Here is a 20,104-nt window from a genome sequence, read left to right on the forward strand (position 1 = left end):
ACTTGCTGAAATAAAGAAGAGTGAAATGAGGGGGGTGGCTAGGCAATAGAACTCCAGCTCTGGAGTTAGGAGTACCTAATTTCAAATCCGACCTCAAACACTTAATAATTACCTAGCTGTGTGGCCCTTGGGCAAGCCACTTAACCTCATTTGCCTTGCAAAAAAAAGAGTGAAATGAGTAGAACCAAGAGAATAATGTATACAAGCAGCAGAAATATTATTTTAAGAGCAACTTTGAGTGACTAAGTCATTTTGACTATTATAAATACCCAATTTAACTACAAAGGATATGAAGAAAGATGTTATCAGCAAAGAAAACTATTAAGTAAAAAAATGAATTGAATAATTTTACATCTATGTATATCTATTTTGTGTCTGATGGTAGCCATCTCTAGGATGGGGTAAGGAAGGAAGAAAGATGCTACCTGCAGAGAAAACTGAGAGCTAGAAGTATGCATAGAATCATTTTACATATAATATACTTACTTGTGTCTAATGGCAGGCATCTATAAGGGGGGGAAGGGGAAAAAGGAGGAAAAAAAGAAAAAAATGAAATTTATTATATAAGTAAAATGGAATAGGCAAGTTGTACATAGTTCTGGATATTTTTATCCCACAAATTGAAACTAAAATAAAATTTAAAAATAACCCTTTGTGTGACTTTGTGCAAGTGAGTATAGTGAGATGAATACTAAAAATATACTGGAGACAAAATGGATGTCCCTTGATTGGGGAATAAGAAAAATTGTGAATGATAATGTAATGGAATATAATTGGATTATAAGAAATCCCTAAGGATGAAGAATTTGGAGAAACATGAGAGGATTTGTATGAAATGATGCAGAGTAAAAAAGAAGAGCCAAAAGAATGATATATCAGTAACATCCTTAATGGATGGGCCATTTCTTGGATCTAGCCCTTTGTAGGACATACAGATTACTGGCTCTTCCCTGAATTTGACTGTGCCACCTCAGACTCTGTCCCATTATTAACGGGAGGCCTGGACACTTACATCTCAAGATATTTATTCACCTAAGATCAAGAAAAAAGAACACAACAAAAACATGGGAGTTCATGAATTTTTTGGGTAGCCAGGTAGGAGATAGATATCTATCCCTTTCCCATTTAGTCTTCTTGTTGACATATGCTATACTAACAGAATCTGGTCAGAGGATACCTGTGCATACTCTGATTTTAGAGAAAGGGCTCCTTCATGCCCCATGCTTGGAAACAAGCTCACTAACCCTTTTCATCTTGGATTGGCAATGAGCAGAAAATATTATGTACATAGTGTATAATCCATCATGGAGGGCAAACATATCTGTGTCTGGTCTAAGGACTACTTTCCTATTATATAGACAATGACTATATTACTTTTAGTGATAACAACACTAAGAAACTGCCTAATTATGATCATTGGAGTGAATGATCTTGGTCCTGGAGAATGACTAAGGAGACACCTCTTCCATGCTATTTAGATTTGAATAATTATTTTTCAGTTATAAGAAGGGAGAATTCAACATAAAGGGTGGATGTGTGGGATTAATGTTAAATGATTGTAACCTAAAAAATAAAAATCTACAATAATTCTTCTTTTTAAATATTGACTTTGGAGTCAGAAGACCTAGGTCCTTTACCACTTCCTATTTTTGTATTCAAGGAATACACTTAAATTCTAAGCCTCAGTATCTTCATTTTGCAAGTGAGCTATGAACTTGGAGATTTATCAATTAGGAAATATTTTCTTTGTGATAGGTTCTGTATTAAGTGCTGAGTATATAAATACAAAGTGAAAAATAATTTCTATTTTCAATAAGCTCACTAATGGAAGTGATAACAAATAGATTAAAATGGTTACAGTATAATTATATTTGTTTAGTCATTTTCAGTTGAGCCTGACTATTTGTGACCCCCACTATTTGTGACATCCCATGTGTTTTCTTTTTTTCTTTTTGTGCTAGGCAATGACTTGCTCACACAGCTAGGTAATTATTAAGTATCTGAGGTTGGATTTGAACTCAGGTCTTCTTGGCTTCAGAGCTGGTGTTCTATTACCACACCACCTAGTTTTTTCTTGGAAAAAGACATTGGAGTGATTTCCCATTTCTTTTTCCAGTTCATTTTCCAGATGAAGTAACTGAGGCAAACAGATTAAGTGACTTGACGAGAGTTAGTAGCATTTGAGGCCATGTCCTGATCTCAGATTTCTGACTCCAGATCTGGTGTTCTATCTACTGTGCTACCTAGCTGCCAACAGCATAATATAACATCTGGTGAGATGGACTTGTTCATTTCAATAAGTGCAACAATCAGGGACAATTTTGGGGTATCTACAATGGAGGATACCATCTGTATCCAGGGAAGAATTGAACAGACTATTACTTTTAATTACTATTACTTTTAATTTAAAATTTAATTAAAATTTAATTTAAACTTTAATTTAAAATTACTATTATTTTTAATTTAAAAAATAACTTAGCTTATTATGTAATCTTGCTATCTCTTATATTTTTATTTTTTTTTTAGGGATATGATTTTTCTCTCAACACATTCAATTTAGATCAATGTATACCATGGAACAATGTAAAGACTACAGGACTGTCTCCTGTGGGGGGGGGGAGTGGAAGGAGGGAAGTGAGATTTGGGGGAAAATTGTAAATTCAAAAATTAATAAACTTATAAATAATATTTATAAATAAATTTATAAATAAAAATAACATCTGGTGAGATCAACAAGCACCTACCATATGCTAGGCACTCTGTGAATACAAAGGAAAATATAAATAGATGACCCTGTTTCAGGGAACTCACGATCTAATGGGGAGATAAACATGCAAACAATTATGTACATTTAAGATACATATTGGATAAAGTGAAGATAATCTCAGAGGGAAGATAACATAAAATTAATAATAAAAAATAAATGCAAGGTAATTTAAATAGTTTTAGAAAGGAAGTAGAAGTATTCTGGAGCTTGAGTTGAGACAATTGCTAAATTTTCAGTGTGAGCATTTATACTTTGGAGATTGAAAAAAGCTAAAAATCGAACCTGTCATTGTTTTGTGATTGGCTGGATTCAAGAAAGTGGTAGAGAAATGTTAATAATGCAGATTAAAGGGGAAGCTAGGTGGTGAAGTGGATAGAGTACAGGCCCTGGAGTCAGGAGGACCTGAGTTCAAATTCAGTCTCCGATACTTAATAATAATCTAGCTATGGTGAGCCTGGGCAAGTCACTTAACCCCATTGCCTTGCAAAAACCTAAAAAAATAATAATGCAGATTAAACTGAAAAGTAGTTCATGAATACATTATTTTTCAAAAAGTCACTTGTTAAACACTTACCAGAAAGTCTGTTGTTTAATAGACACATCACTGGAGGAAGGATACTAACCATTGATGGGGAGAGAAAAGATCAGGAAAGGCATTGTGTAGAATCTCTATGCCTCACTCATTTTCCCTCTCTGACCTCTGTTTAATTGTTTAAAAAATGAGGGTATTAGAAGAGATGATCTCTCCCAACTTTGACCCCTTATGTTCTAAAGTGTCTTTTAGCTCTAATATTTTAAGTGCAATCTTGTAAATAAGGTACCATTCAGTTGTGACTTTGTGGTTCTATAATCCCTTCCAGTCTAAGACTTTAAGGTATGGATGTGTGAACACATATTACATGTGTGTATGTATACATGTATGAATGTATAGGCATGTGTGTGTGTGCACATGTATTTTTTTCTCACCCTGGCAGGGCCCTGTGGAAGGGCTCTTGTGATCTGGCTGATGAAAGACATTTTTACTCTTACATCTCTCTCTGCCCCCCCCCCCCCCCAAACCTATGTAGGGTGGGCTGGCCTTTTTACTGGGAGCTGACGTGGTAAATCAGCTTTGGTGGAAGAGACTAAATGCAAGCCCCAGAACTGGAACGACTCCAAAGTTCCCTGCAATGAAATTGAGGAGAGAGGGCCAAAAGAAGCCAGTTGGTCAGCAGCTGGATGGCTTGGGGGGAGAAGGCTCAGTGAGAGATTGCCTCATAGGATCATGCTTATTCAGAATTGGACAGGCCCTCTTCAGAGATTATCTGGTCCAAAAGTCTGAATGGACAGAGGCAGAGAGAGGGAATTAGGTTTATCAAGGGTCCCACAGGATTTAGTGGCTGATTGGCTCTGACTCTGCTGAGTTCTATGGTCATAATGGGTCATCACAGGCCCAATCCAATTCCATCTCTCCTTTGTGGGTCACCTGTTACACCCTTCCTCATCTCCCACCCCAGGGAGTTTCCCATGACCCAACAACAAACTGGGAAAGTCAACAAAGGAAGAGGAAATGAGATCTCTGAGAGGTAAAGGGACTGGCTAATATCAGATATAAATTCAGAACTTAAAATTAGGACATATCTCTTCCTTTTTTCAGAATTCCCTATTTTCTCCTTGTTACAATATGGGGATTAGATGAGATGACCTTAAAATACAGGGGATTAGTAGAGATGACTTTAGATCACAGAATGTCAGAACTGGGAGGGACTTTGGAACATAAAATGTCAGAGCTGGAGAGGGCTTTAGAACAGAGCACATGCTATTAGAATCATAAAGGACATTAGAAATCAATTAATCCAATTATTTACTGTATAAATGAGGAAATTGAGTTAGAGAGGGAAAAGTCTCTTGTGCAAGGTCACCTGGTGAGTGGCAGAGCAGGACTAGAACCCATGTCTGAGACTGCATCTTTATTCCTCTATGCTTAGGAGAGGCAGTGTGGAAAGAGCTCTCGATATGCAGTTGAGAGTCCTGGGTTTGATCCTTGTCTCTGGCACATAATTACTTGTGTGATCATGGCCAGATCTTTTAATCTCCATGAATCTCAGTTTTCTGATCCATAAAATGAGGATAATAATTCCTATAAGCACTTTCACCCCAGGATTGTCATGAGAACCACATGAGAGAATGATTTACACAAAGAACCTTGTAAATTTTAAAACTTATAAATCTTAAAACTGCAACTAAGACATTAGGGTCACTTTAATTATAAAATTGTGATGACTTTCTTCACATCCCCCATCTATTTGTCCATTGTGCAGTCATTCATTCATGTCCGACTCTTTATGACCATGTGGAGCATATTGTTCATAGAGTTCTCTTGGCAAAGATTTTAAATGTTTTCCATTTTCTTCCCCAGTAGATGAAGATAATCAGGGTTACAGAGCTAGTCTGAGTCACATAGACTGAGGCTGGATTGAACTCAGGTCCTTACTCCAGGCCTAGTGTTGACAGCAAGGTCATCCACTGTATCCTGGGCCATCACTAGTTGTTCTAATTTCTGTCTTGCCACTGGAGTTCAATGAATGTGGAAAGAGACAGTGAGGCTGATGACTTTGTAACTCTGTCTCACTTAAATCTAATTAACTTGAAAGTCAAGATATCACTCCATGATGGTCATTTGTCCTCTTCCAAAATGAAAGCTGAACTTTATCCACTGACCTTGCTAGTTGCTTCCTAGGGAAACAGAGGTTAAATGACTTGCCCAAGGTCATACAACTAATCACTTGTCTGAGGCCAGAGTTGAACTCAGCTCTTCTCTAACCACTGTACACCCCAGCTTCATCAGCCCCTTTCACCTTTCCTGGGACTTAACCTGTCTCAAGTTTCCAGAAACTGCCTTTGCTTCAAGATCTAGAATCTAAGCTTGTTATTTGAGGAGTTGCTTCTTAATGATCACAATTCCTGTTACCTCCTTCCTTTTCCAGTCCAACAATGTGGCGTCCCAAAGATGGATGTCCTAGTATCCTCACCAGGTCTTGGCTCACTGAGACAGGAGCCAAAGAAGAGTCTCTGGTGGAGTCAAAGAAGGATAGCAAGTTTTGGAGAGATAAAAATGGGAGGGTTATGTATTCAACTTTGTTCCATTCCTTTCCTTCTGGAGCAGTCTGTACAGATCTCAGACTTATGAACCTCAGAAGTATTTGGTCCTACCCTCCCCCCCTTTTATACTTAAGGAAACAGAAGGTCCAGAGAGGGTGACTTTCCTCAGGCCGCATAGGTAGTAAGCGGAAGTTGCAAAGTCAGGATCTGACCTGTCCTCTGTTTCTAAAGTCCCCGCTTTTTCTTACAGTTTTACATCTGACCTTGGGACATGGGCCAGGCCCATATCCCTGCAGGAAGATATCAGGACTCTTGGAAAGGAGGGGAAGGGACTAGCTTAGTTTTAGGACAAAAGACTTGGAGAACATCCAGACTTACTGATTGTATGATATACATATGTGTAAGCATATCTGGGTCTCCTTATTGTTCATATATGCATTTACTAGATTTATGCATAGGATTGAGTTCATCTCAATTGTGAGTATGCACATATATTCTATATAATATAGAAATCTTATGTACATGTGGATGCATGCAGAGTATGGATTAAAATCTATCCAAAAAAATCTGCATGAATACAACCCTACACATAATACATAACATGCACTTTGAAGGTTGTATGTGTGTATTTTTTTTCTTTAGGTGACTTCTTTTTGTCCTTATGGACTTAAGTAGATTCCAAAGAGTGGGGTGGAAGAGAATTGTTCTGGAAGGATGAGGAGATGGGGGAGGAGAGGAAGGAGGAGTAGGAGGAGGAGGAGAAGGAGAGGAAAGCAGCCCCTCCTTTCCCCTCCCTAGCTGCAGACCGCCAGACAACGTGGCAGTGTGTGTGTGTATGGGGGGGATGGGTGGCCCTGGAGTGGCTGCTCAGCAAAGGAATGTACTTCAGGCCCAGCCCAGGCAAAGGCCCTGCCTGCTCCGTGGCGTTGCTGACCATGGAGGAGGAGAGGCAGCTGACTTCCCCGCACTCATGGACTCTTCACTGCTGTTCAATAAAGAAAAAGCCCAGTTCAAACAATGCTTGAGTATTCTCAGCTGGAGTTTTAATGAACTTGTTATAAATGATTTTCCCTCTTTGGGCTACGTTTTTCTCATCTCTAAAATCTGGGGTTTCTTGGGGGGGGTTGGAATAGGGGCAGGGCTGTTCAATTTTAAGCATTCTGATAAAGCCTATGGCCTCTTCTCAAAATAATAATTTTAAATGTAAAAAAAATGAAATACCTTGATTTATAAAGGAAAGCAATTATATTGAAATACAGAATTAAAAAATATAGGGAAAAAATGTTTTGTAGATCCCTAGTCAACAAGCTTTGCTGACCTAAGCCAGCTGTGGTAGCTGAGCCGGATGGATCCCTTGAGCTCTCAGGTTCTGAGCTGTAGCTGGCCGGGTCAGTTGTTAAGTCTGGCATCAATATGGAGAGTCCTTAGGATTGGGGAGTCACCAGACTGCAAGGTAAGAGACCAGCGCTGGCCCAGGTTGGAAAAATTCAACAAATTAAAACTTACCCACCTAACACGAAATGGGAGAGGATTGTGATTGGGCTGATGCACTTCTATCTTGGGCCAGATAAAGAGATCCAGTTCAAAAACTAACCAAAAACCAAACTAAACTCTTAGAATAGATGATCATGGTGTCACAGAATTTCAGGTTTAGAAGGGATTTTAGTGATCATTGGGCCTGATTCATAACTGAGAAGGAAAACACACCCACAACACTAGAGAAAAAGTAACCTCTGGTTATTTCCCTTTGAAGAAGAATGCCCCTTTTCCCAGTCAAGTCATTCCGCTTCTGGACAGCTTGAATTTTTATTAAGTTTTTCCTCACCAGGCCTAAACTTGCTTCTTTGAAACTTGTCATTGTTCCTGGTTTTTCCATCCTAGAGCCAAACAGAATAAATCTAATCCTGCTTCTTGAAGGACAGTTATACTCTCCTTGGCCGGACCTTCTCTTCACTAGGCTAAATAGCTTTATATGTCTTGAACTCAATACCCTTCACCATTTTGATTGCTCTTCTGAAGTTTATCAACATAGCCAGATCTCTAAGTCTCTTTCCTCATTCTCTGTTCAGTCATCATTGGATCATGGGAGTCAGACCTGAAAGATTTTACAGAGGAGACAGTTGGAATAGGGCTTAAGTGATTTATTTATTCAAATTTCTAGCAAGTAACAGAACTTTTTTTTTTTTTTACTTTCTAGAATTCCAAAATACTTTGCAGTTCTGATATACTAGGATTCCAGGATTTTAAAGTGCTGAAGTTTTGTTGTAATGGGCCTTTGCACATGCCCTGCTCATCTAAGGAATAAGCACCCATGGGGGAGATGGTGGGGACATACTTCTGGGAGAAGACATCTCAGGAAATGGGGCCAAATAGGGAACTATTTCACTATGCTTCTAATTAATCTCCAGAACCAGTGATGTTAACAAAATCAAGATTACAGGTTCAACACTCATATGAGAAAATTAGCTGTGTAGTGGGAAAAAAATTCTGATTCTGGGTTGAGCCTTGATCTTAGTCATTGATTGAACCTGGACTCCAGATTGAGAATGAGCCCCTGGGACTCCAGCTGGATGTAAATGCAAACTAGGATCATGAAGAATGTGAATATGGCTCAGTACAGTCCATCTATACTGAAGAAACACCTGAATTGGGCTCACCTACTGGCAAGGGGATAAGGGGTCTGGAACCCTTTTGAAGTCAGGAGAGCAGAAATAGGGGTCCTTACTCCTTAGGTGATTTGAGGCAGTCATTGCCAGGTGCTTCCTCTATAAAATGGAAATGATAACATGTAGCCAAGCTTTGAGGAAAATGCTTTGTAACATAAGAAGGGCTATTCTTTTGTAGATCTATTTTTATTCTGAACTTAATACCAAATGGAATGAGCGTTTTCACGTACCAATAGAACAAAAAAAAGCAGATTTAGAAAAAAAAAACCCTGCAGGAATCTCTTATGTATAGTTTTTTGGAAAAGTATGTAATTAATAGTCTGTAACTTTCAAAGCTATCTTGCTTATTTGTGCTTCTTTCTGGTCTTCCTTCTATTCCCTTCTCTGCAATTAAAAAAAGAAAGAAAAAGCTATCTCAAGAATCTTTTTCCCCCTCTCTTTTCTGTTTTTTTTTCAATTATCCTATCTTCCTCCTCTCCTTGCCCCCACCCCTTCAATTCAGGAAAAATAAATCCTTGTAAAAAACATGCTTAGTCTGGCACTATAAATCCTGGAGGCTATCTTCACTATTACAATGAGCCAGGGAAGGTTGTGTGAGTAATGTTAAAACTGAGAGGGACCATAATACATGGAATGGAGAATGTTAAATTGAGTGAGATCATGGAACATAGAATGTCAGAACTGGAGGGGCCTTTTGAAGATGGAGCCTAGAATATTGGGTTCTTAACATCTAATCTGACCAACCTTTTCCTAAACTGTAAGGGTTTTATAGATGGAAGTGCCACCCTTCATTGTCCAGTGGAATGGTGGTAAGAATGTGGAATTCTGGAGAATATAATACCTTGGGTTACTCAGTCCATGGTAACTGGTGCTCTTTGTTGATCAAAGTTGAAGATGGACTAGGTAAGAGAGAGTGCATGCCACATTGGCAGCACCTGCTCATGAGTTTAGCAGGTAATTCTGTATACCTCTCTTTAGTTTGTGAATGTGCAAAATTAGAAAGCCCTAGAGTGGGTAGTGCATAACTGAAACCCAAGGTAGGCCACACTACAATGGAAGATACTAATTATGGATTTTCTCACTAATAATGTAACTTATTGAATATTGTTCCTTGTTTTATGGAATTTGCCACCATTATGGAAATAGGAGCTGGAACACTTCTGCCAGATTTATCCCTTTTCCTTCATGTCTATTTCATAAATAATGCTTTTTGCTTTGTTCAAAAATAAATAACAAAAACCCCACCATCTAATATGGTCCCTCTCATTTTTTTTTTCAGATTAGAGAGGGACATTGATTTATCCAGGGTCATATAATGACAGTGTCAGAGTTTCTAGAATATACGTTATTAAAACTTTGACTATCCTAGGAGTTTGAGCCATTAGGGACTAGTTGAGGGAACAAAAGAAGGGGGTTGTTTTGGACTCAGAGACCTCAAGAGAAGGAGGAACTGATTGGACAGGAGGAAGCCATCAGCCACTTCACAAAATTATCCATCTGTCTCTATACTTTACTTTTTCCCCCCCTTCCTTCCTCAGAAAAAGTTCTTTCCAGAAGGTGGTGGATCAGTGTGGAAAGAGGGAGCCAAAGGCTCAGAGATGGCAAGGGATTTGGATGAGGGCCCTGAATTTAAAGAGCCACACCACATTTTCCTAGATTAAAAAGAGCAGACTCCTGTGATATAGGTTTGTGCTGTGGATGGTCCTATTTGTTTTGCTATGTGTGAGCAATGCAATTTCTCCTTTGTCCATACTTTTGGTATCAGGAAAAAAACGATCATTACTTAGACCTAGTATAATTAATAATAACAACTATAATATCTAGTGTTTTAGTGTCTAGGGTTTTACTTCTTTTTAATTTTTTCTTAATTTTTTCAATTACATGTAGAGATAGTTTTCAACATTCATTTCTGTAGAATGATCTTCCTCCCTTCCTTCTTTCCCCTCTCCCAAAGACAGATATAGGTGATCCGTGTAGTGTCTAGTTTTTGATAATAATATATATAGTGTTTTAGGGTTTGCAATGTCAAGTCAACAAGCATTTATTATTCAATTACTATGCACCAGGCACTATGCTAAATACTCGGGAATACCAGGAAAGGCGAAATAAAACAAAACAAAAAGCTCAGTTCCCAAACTCAAGGATCTCAAGTCTTAATTGGGGAGACAAGGTGCAAAAATACAAACAACCACATAGTCTCATTTAACCTCACGACCATTCTGTGAGGTGGGGTGCTTTTTATTATTATTCCACTTTATAGATGAGGAAACTGAGGCCCTGAGTGACTAAAGGACTTTCTCAGTGACACATAGAGAGTAAGTACCTGAGGTAACATTTAGAGTCAGGTCTTTCTGGAACCAAATCCAGGTCTAATTTGCTATCTTCTAAAAAGGTCACTGGTTTCCAAATATCAGATTTGAGGGCAGCTAGGGAACACAGTGGATAGAGTATAGAATACTAGCCTTGAATTCAGGAGGACAGGAGTTCGAATTCAGCTTGGCCACTTCCTAGCTTTATGATCTTGGGCAAGTCACTTACCCTGACTGCCTTGCAGTCCAGGACCATCTCCAGTCCTGATTCATATTTGGCCACTGGATCCAGTAGGCTCTGGAGGAGAAGGTGAGGCTGGTGACTTAGCATAGCAGCCCCTCACTTAAATGAAAATCATGTGCTTGTCATAGTATCACCCTCCCTGATGTCATGGTCTTCTTTAAGAATGAAGGACAAATGTCATCAACACCAGATTTGAGAATTGATATTGGACTTGGACCCTTAGTACCTCTATTGCCTTAAGCAGCTCCCATCAATCACTCTCTCCTTAGTTTCCTTCTCAAGTTTGTAGCTTCTGGTCATCCAGGAATGCATATGTCATCCTTCTGGTGGTATCTGTCTTTGTATCCAAGAGGAGTGTAATTGCAGCAAGCATCTCCAACTAGCAACCAGCACCCTGACATATTTTTCATTCATTCATTCATTCATTCATTCATTCATACAACTACATTTAAATTAAAATATTAAACGATCATTTTTTTTACTTTTTTTTTGCAAGGCAATGGAGTTAAGTGACTTGCCAAGCTCATACAGCTAAGTAATTATAAAGTGTCTGAGATCAGTTGAACTCAGGTCCTCCTAACTCCAAGGCTGGTACTATATCTGTTATGCCACCTAGCTTCCCCAATAACCTTTTTTACATTTTCTTCCTCTTCCTCTTCCCTTCCTCCTCCTCTGATAGAAAACAATGTAATATATGGCTCTGCATCTATAGCTATGCTAAATAAAGATCCAAATTAATCATGTTATGAAAAAAGAATCACATCCAAATAGAAAAAAAATTGAGAGAAAAAACAACATAATGCATAAGACAACTTTTTTTTTTTTAAATTAAAGATAGTAAACTTTGTCTGCATTTAAACTCCACAGTTCCTTCTCTGGATATGGATGATATTCTCCATCACAAGTCTTTTAATATTGTCTTCGATTATTGTACCACTGAAAGATCAAATCCATCATAGTTGATCCTCACTCCTTGTTGCTGTTAGCATTTATAATATTCTTCTGCTTTTGTTTACTTCATTCAGCATCAGTTTGTGCAAGTCTTTTCATGCTATTCTGGTCTTGTCTCTTATGATTTCTTATGGAATAATAGTGTTCCAAGACATTCATATAGCACAATTTGTTCAACCATTCACCCAATTGATGGTATCCTCTCAATTTCCAATTCTTTGGAAAGAGCTACTATAAATATTTTTGTACATGTGAGTTTTTTTACCTTTTTTGTGAATCTCTTTGGGATATAGATCTAGTAGTGATAATAATGTTTGTCCTTCATTTTCAAAGAAGTCCATAATATCAGGGGAGATGATGCCTTGACAAACACATAAATTGGATTTGAATGAGAGGTGCTGTACTGCTCACTTTCTCCTCCAGAGCCATCTGGATCCAGTGGCCAGGTATGAATCAGGATGTGAGGCAATCAGAATTTAATGACTTGTCCAAGGTCACACAGCTAGTAAGTGTCAAGTATCTGAAATTGGATTCAAACTCTAGTCCTCCTGAATGTGCCCACCTAGCTGCCCCTCTAGTAGTAACATTGCTGGATCAAAGGGTATGCACATTTTTATTGCCCTTTGGGCATAGTTCCAGATTGCTTTCCTGAATGGTTAGATCAGTTCACAACTCCACCAACAATGCATTAGTGTCCCAATTTTCCCACATCACCTCCAACATTTATCTTTTTCCTGTTTAGTCATATTGACCAATCTATAAGTGTGAGGTGGCACCTCATAGTTGTTTTAATTTGTTTTGATAAATAATTATTTAGATAATTTTTATATAACTATATATATAGCTTTAATTTCTTCATCTGAAAGTTGTCTTTTCATATCCTTTAAAACCATTTACCAGTTGAGGAATTATTTGTATTCTTAACAAAATTTTTCAGTTGTCTATATATTTCAAATGATACTTTGTCAGAAATATTAGTTGTAAAAAATGGTTTCCCCAGCTTACTGCATTCCTTTTGATTTTGGCTGCATTGGTTTTATTTGCAGTACCCTCACAATCTCAATGACTCTGGAGATTTCAAGTTGATAAAGTTGCCTCCAAGTGTAGAAATACCCTTGTCCTGGAATCACTCTTTGCTCATCTGTGCTCAGGGAAAGAAAAACAAAGCAAAAGAGGCAGCCTCTCAGAGACTTTGGATATGTAGTCTTAGGTTCAATTGTTGTTCAGTCATTTCAGACTCTCTTATGATTCCATTTTGGGGGTTTTCCTTGGCAAAATTACTAGAGTGTTTTGTCATCTCTTTAGACCAGTTCATTTTATAGGTGAGGCAAATGGGGGTAATAAGACAACTTTTTTTTAAAAAAAAATTAAAGATAGTAAACTTTGACTCACCTCTATAAAATCTTTATGATGATGGTCTCTGCAACATCCAGGATATTCTTGATGAAAAGTAATAAGCAAGCTTTCACAGATGTTCTTCCCTGGCAAACCACATCTTCACAGTCACACAAACTGAATGATAGGAAGAATACAAGATCATAGCTGATCTCTCATCAGTTGATGAGAGTCACACAGTTAGTAAGGTTGGATTTGAATTCATAAAGATGGGTCTTTCTGACTCTATTCTGCTACCTAGCTGCCAGCCAGAGACTTGAGATCCAGCCTTAGGTTCACCTAGACAAGTACATGTACTGGCTATAATGTGTGCATAGCCATCATAGTTTTACAGAGCAGGAGAAACAGAGATACAAAGTGAGAGATAAATAGAGAAAGACTCAGAGACAGAGGAACCCACACACAGAGAAAAAGACAGAGGTCAGCTAGGTGGTTCAGTGGATAGAGCACTGACCCTGGAGTCAGGAGGACCTGAGTTCAAATTTGGCCTCAGACAGTTAATCATTACCTAACCATGTGACCTTGGACAAGTCATTTAATCCCATTGCCTTGCAAAAAACCAAGGGAAATAGAGAGAGAAAGAAAGAGAGAGAGAGAGAGAGAGAGAGAGAGAGAGAGAGAGAGAGAGAGAGAGAGATTTTGTTTTCTCATTTTAAGTTCATGGAATGAATAGCTTTTCCTGAGTCCGTGATTGTTATTATTTAGTGTGGTCCCCCCTTCCTACCATCACAGGGAACAAGAATCAAACAGAAGACTCTGGTCATGAATCTCCTTTAGCAAGAGGCAAGAACAGGTGTCCTTGAAAATGTCCTAAATGCATTTTCAGTCCTTCTAACACATAGTAGGCATTTAATGAATTTTTTTAACCTGGTGAAACTGAAACATTGTCTACAAGAAGGAGAGGGACATTTTGGTTTGTATTATTGGACCAACCACAGAGCAAAATCCCTTCCTTATTCTGGGCATCTCATTATAATAGAATAATTACTAATAATGGAATAAAGGGATGCTAGAAGGATAATGTGATAATAGGCTCAAAATTCCACTCTATTACAACCCACGCATTAGAACTAGAAGGGAATACAACCACCTATAACTGCAGCTCTTCCTGGTTGGAAACGTGTCCAGTGGACCATGTCATATGTTCCCATATATGAAGAAGAGTGTTCTCTACAAGATACTCCACAAGGGATCTTTGTTGGAATATTTCCAGCTGAGAGAATCTGCTTCCATCTAGATTCTTCCCAGGACATCCTCCATGACATTGCATCTTTGGTGAGCATGTGTCTCTGTTTTATGCCTTGCTTGGAATGAATAAGTTGAGGCTATTTTGATTGAGGCTATTTTTTTGGTGGCCTTCTTTAAGAAATCTACTATTAACCAAATCATTTGAATGTACACATCTTATTGAAAAGTAGAGTTTTAGGGCAACATTTTATTCCTCAGTCAAATGTTTTTTTCCCCCTAATCATCAAACAACAGAGATGGTAGGGATCTTGTATTCTTCCTATCATTCAGTTTGTATGACTGTGAAGAAGTAGTTTGCCAGGGAAGAACATCTGTGAAAGCTTGCTTGCTACTTTTTTATCAAGAATATCCTTGATGTTGCAGAGACCATCATCATAGATATTTTATAGAGGTGAGAAAGTAGAATAATAGTTGCTAATTCTCTTTAACCACCTTTTTTGTGGGGTGTGTATGGGGAAAGGAAATTAGTAATATTCATGACTATTTCTTTTGTACTCTGCATAGATCTGTCTTGTATATCAATTCTGAAGTATCCTTAAAATTGACTTGCCTCCAACCCAGATTTCTTTATTCCAGATTTGACTTTTTCTTTTCTTAAGTGCCATCTCTACTCCCACATTGGATACTGAGATGTTAAAATCTAAATGTGGTTCTCTCACCATATTTTCATCATAGATTATTATAGAAATGCTGGCAAATCTATTCATTTTGCATTTATTCATTTGCTTTTAAGTTTCATCTATAAATGCGGTTGAGATGATCTGGCTTAGTTGGATCTCACACCAAGTTTAGAAAGATGACACTTATAATCTTTTGCTTTTCCCCTTCTCTCTTTAAATAAAAATTTCTTCATCTATAAAAATTGAGGGATATTTTCACCATTTAACTTAGAGAATTGTAAGGAAAGCTTTTTGTAATGAAGTGACAGAAATGTTACCATTAAACAAAGTAAAAAATAATAATAATAGTTAACATTTATTTAGGGCCTATCTTGTGCCACGGGCTTTATAAATATTATCTCATTTTATCCTCCAACAACTTTATGGGGTAGGTGTTATTACTGTTTCAATTTGACAAATCAGGAAACAGGCAAATAGAGGTTAAGTAACTTGCTTGAGGCCATACAACTAATGAGTATATGAGACCTGATTTCAGATCCTCCTGATTCCAGGTTTAACACTTCCACTGTGCTACCAGCTACCTCATACTCCCAGATGGGTAGAAAGCAGGACATTTGAAAGCTTGTACAACTGCCAGAAGAATAAATTGGGAGTAGATATTGGGTGAAGGAAAAGTTTATGGTGCCCATGTTATGGGTGAACAGGATCTTCATCCCCTGATGATGATGATGATGAGACAGAGACAGACACAGAGACAGAGAGACAGAGACCAGACACACACACACACCACACACACACACACACACACACACACACAGAAAGAGGGAGAGTGTGGTAGTTTCAAGGATGACACTGATTTTGTCAATGTGATAGGGAAGGAAGAATGTCTTTCCCCAGAAGCAGGCTCTGTCATCTTCCACAAGGCCTCTATTGTAGGTGATCTGGGTGAAAACACAATTGGTGACATTTTCCTTATATCTTTCTGTTTTTAAAAAGTACCTTTAAAGAAGAAATTCACCTGTTTTACTAGCTACATTGATTAAATTAATTGTATAATTGATCACTAACAGATAATTATTTATAAGTGTCTTATCTCTTAGGAAACACATGCAAAAGAAGTTTTTTCTTTCTTTTTTTCTTAAATTCTATTTTTTCAAATAGCAAGCATTTGTTTTCTCTCCCTCTTATCTCCCTCCTCTCACACCAAAAAAGAAAACCAAAACCATCTTAATGAATATGTTTAGGCAAGCAAAACAAACTCCTACCCTGTGACTGAAATTATTATTTGAAAAATAATAATAATTACAGATATAATTGAATATCCTATATAGCTAGATAGGTCATTATAAATATGTATATATTTGAAAATAATGAAGCTTATTCAATCATGTCTTTCAATAAAATAATAAGAATAAAAAGTGAAAAAGACTTTTTACACTGTTAGCAAATAAAAAAAAATTTATCTTGGGGCAGCTAGGTGATGCAGTGGAAAGAGCACTGGCCCTGGAGACAGGAGTACCTGAGTTCAAATCTGGCCTCAGACACTTCATAATTATCTAGCTGTGTGGCCTTGGGCAAGCCACTTGACCCCATTTGCCTTGTAACCCCCCCCATCTATATTTTTTTATCTTTATCTCAAAATTTTTGCATATTTGGGGCCCATGCTTAAAAATTTTAGGGTTGTTGTTCAGTCATTTCATTCATATCTGACCCTTTGTCACCCACTTGGGATTTTTCTTGGCAAAGATACTGGAACAGTTTGCCATGTCCTTTACCAGTGGATCCATTTTGACAGGCAAGGAGAGTTAAGTGAATTACCTATGGTCACAAAGTTAGTTCATGTCTGAGACTGGATTTGAATTCAGGTCTTCCTGACTCCAGACCCTGTGTTCTCTCCACTGAGTCACTGTTTGCCCTTTTCCATTGCTAGACGAAAAATGTTTGGAGAAGACTATTAAAGGTCATAGGACATCACTGTAGAGTCTTTAACAGTGAAGTGATGTGATGAAAATTGTATTTATAACAAATGATTAATATCATATATAAACATTTATATTACCTTTAAACATTATTTATATTGTATATATTATTTATGTGCTTTGCTCTGTATATGGCATTATAGAGAATAGGAAACAATTCAGCGTTCTGGGCTCAGAGTCATGTATACCTGGTTTCAGATCCTGCTTCTGACCATTTACCAGCTATGTGATCCTGAGCAAGTCACTTAACTTCAATATGTCTCAGGTACTTCTCTAGAACTTATTGTCCAAGTCATAGTTTGAATGGGATTTTACATTAGTATAAGGAATCCACAAATCAAAAGTGCCCCATTCTTTTCCTGTTAATTTAGTAAAGAGAAAAGGGATCTGGGATTGAAATCCATCCCTGTTTATTGATTTAATAGAAGACTTTGGTCAAAACACACCACCTCTCTAGCTTTCTGTCCCCTCTATAAACTGAATTTACTAGACTAGATAATCTCTATGGTTCTTTCTAGCTCAGATTTTTGTAGGTTATGAGATCCTATTCTACTTTAATATTCTGTGCTCTAAGGTTCCTCTGGCTCTGTCATTCTATGTTCAAAGCCAGAGTTTTCTAGCCAGGGAATTTTGGAATCATTGCAAAATATCTAGTTCACGGAATGGATACTTATAATAAATATGCAAAGCCACTTTCAGTAGATTGCGTAATGACATCTTGTACATAGTGTTGCTATTTTTCAAATATATGAGGATTCTATTGTGATTAATCAAGTACAAATTCACTGAGAAGGATTTCTGAATTCTTGGTAGTTTTCTATATCAAGTGATGGGTTCTAACAGTGTAACTACTATCACATAAGAAAATTTTGTATATCAACAAGCCATTAGGAGTGATGGTCAATGGGGGAAGAAAGAAAAACAATATTGTCAATGCGTTAACAGACCACTTGAACAGAAAAATTAGATGTAATTAGGAAAAAAAGATCATGAGACTGGCACAGTTAGTAAAAAAGAATTTATTAAACCCTACTAAAAGTGAGGCAGTGTGTGAAGTGCTAGGGATAAAAATGCAAGTAGGACATTTCCTGGCCCTCAAACATCTTATCTTCTTGTAGGTAGATGATAACATACAAAAGGAAGTTTTTTGAAAAAAGAATGGGAAGGTGGAGAAGAAGAAAGAAGATAATTGTTGTGAAGTAGAAGAGAGGAAATTGATTGCTAACTTGAGAGAAATAAAGTCTGTCTTGGGTGCCCTTTCTGAATGGAAGTTCTAGGAAGAGTTGGCCAGTCAGAGAGAGGGGCTCCAAGGATTGGATGTGAAATAATCTTCTAGGATGAAGAGGTTTCTGGGAGTCTGATGGAGGAGACCAGCTGATAGCCTGGTGAGAAAAGAGACATAATATAAGAGTGATAGGGGAATTCAATTATCTGGACAACTTTTGGAGCTCTCTTTCAGCTGAAAGCAGAATAGCTAATAATTTATTGATTTGCCTTTCTGATAATTCTAGGTAATGAAACAAATGAGAGAAATAACTATTCAGAATTTGATTCTCAATAATAAGGGGAAAATGATTCCCGTGTGGAAATGATGACAATTTTGGTGGTGGTAGGAAAGTAATTTTTAATGGTATTTTTTTTCAATTACATGTAAAATAATTTTTAGCATTCACCCTCCCCCTGACAGTAGGCAATCTAATATAGGCTGTATATAAAATATTCATTTGTTGAATGAGAGTTTGAATTTCAAACTTTTCTCCCTCCATCCATCCCTCTTCCTAAGACAGTAAAAAATTTGATATAGGTTATATAAGTTCAATTATATAAAATATATTTCCATATTAGTCATGTTGTGAAAGAAGAAACAGACCAAAAGGACAAAAACATGAGAAAAATAGAAAGTGAAAATAGTAAGCTTTGATCTGCATTCAGAACCCACCAGTTCTTCCTATGGATGTTAATGGCATTTTGCATCATGAGTTTTTTGAAATTGTCTTAGATCATTGTATTACTGAGAAGAGCTAAGTCAATCATAATTGATCATCAAACAATATTGTGTTACTATGTATAGTATTCTACTGGTTCTGCTTAGGAAATGGTTAATCTTAAAATCAGTAATAGACAAGGAGAGGATAGCTGGGCATAGTTTGATAAATTTCCTTGATTTTGGGAAAACGGATTTCAAATAATAAAGGATTTTAAATCTTTCAGGAAAAAGAAGATCCACTGGACTAAAATTTGATAACCTAGGAGGAAAAATGAATTGTCAAGCATGAATTCTGGGGACATAAAGAGAAACAATTCTGAAGAATGGAGAAAAGAGGAATTGTCTGGAGAGAATGTTGTGGATGTATAGGGGACCTCTTCATTGCTTAGATTTTAAAAAGACATGTACAGATAATAGAAATAAAGACAGAGAACAGAGAAAGGCACAGAAGAAGTCTAATATATCTTTGGAAGAAGAATATCAGGAAAGTAAGTGCTGAACAAGATGAAACTGATGAGAAAGATAAGGACAAAAACTAAAAATAAACCAAGAAACTCTTGTGGACTGTTCTTTTGTTGTTATTATGTTAGTAAAACAAAGATTGTAAAATGGTAATAATAATAACACCACCTATCCCAAAATGCTGCTCTGACATACTAGAAATAAAGTACTTTGCAAATCACAAAGTATTATGTAAAGTTAGCTGTTATGTAAAATTATGTAAAACATTTCTCTATTAGTTATATTGTGAAAGAAGAAGCAGACTAAACGGGATAAAAACAAGAAAAAAAGAGAGTGAACATAGTATGTTTTGATCCGCATTCAGAATCCATGAGTTTTTCCTATGGATAGAAATA

At 37.2% G+C, this 20,104-nt stretch overlaps 1 long non-coding RNA gene across 1 annotated transcript; it reads left to right on the forward strand.

Annotated features, from left to right (window-relative positions):
* Positions 1 to 4,266: 4,266 nt before the first annotated feature.
* LOC141488591 (uncharacterized) lies at positions 4,267 to 19,806 on the forward strand. The gene is made up of 2 exons (XR_012468731.1): positions 4,267 to 4,332; positions 19,472 to 19,806. It is a non-coding gene; the product is annotated as an uncharacterized LOC141488591 (long non-coding RNA).
* Positions 19,807 to 20,104: the final 298 nt, after the last annotated feature.

This window comes from Macrotis lagotis, chromosome 1 (assembly GCF_037893015.1).
Source record: "Macrotis lagotis isolate mMagLag1 chromosome 1, bilby.v1.9.chrom.fasta, whole genome shotgun sequence".
In the NCBI taxonomy this organism is placed as follows: Eukaryota; Metazoa; Chordata; class Mammalia; order Peramelemorphia; family Peramelidae; genus Macrotis; species Macrotis lagotis.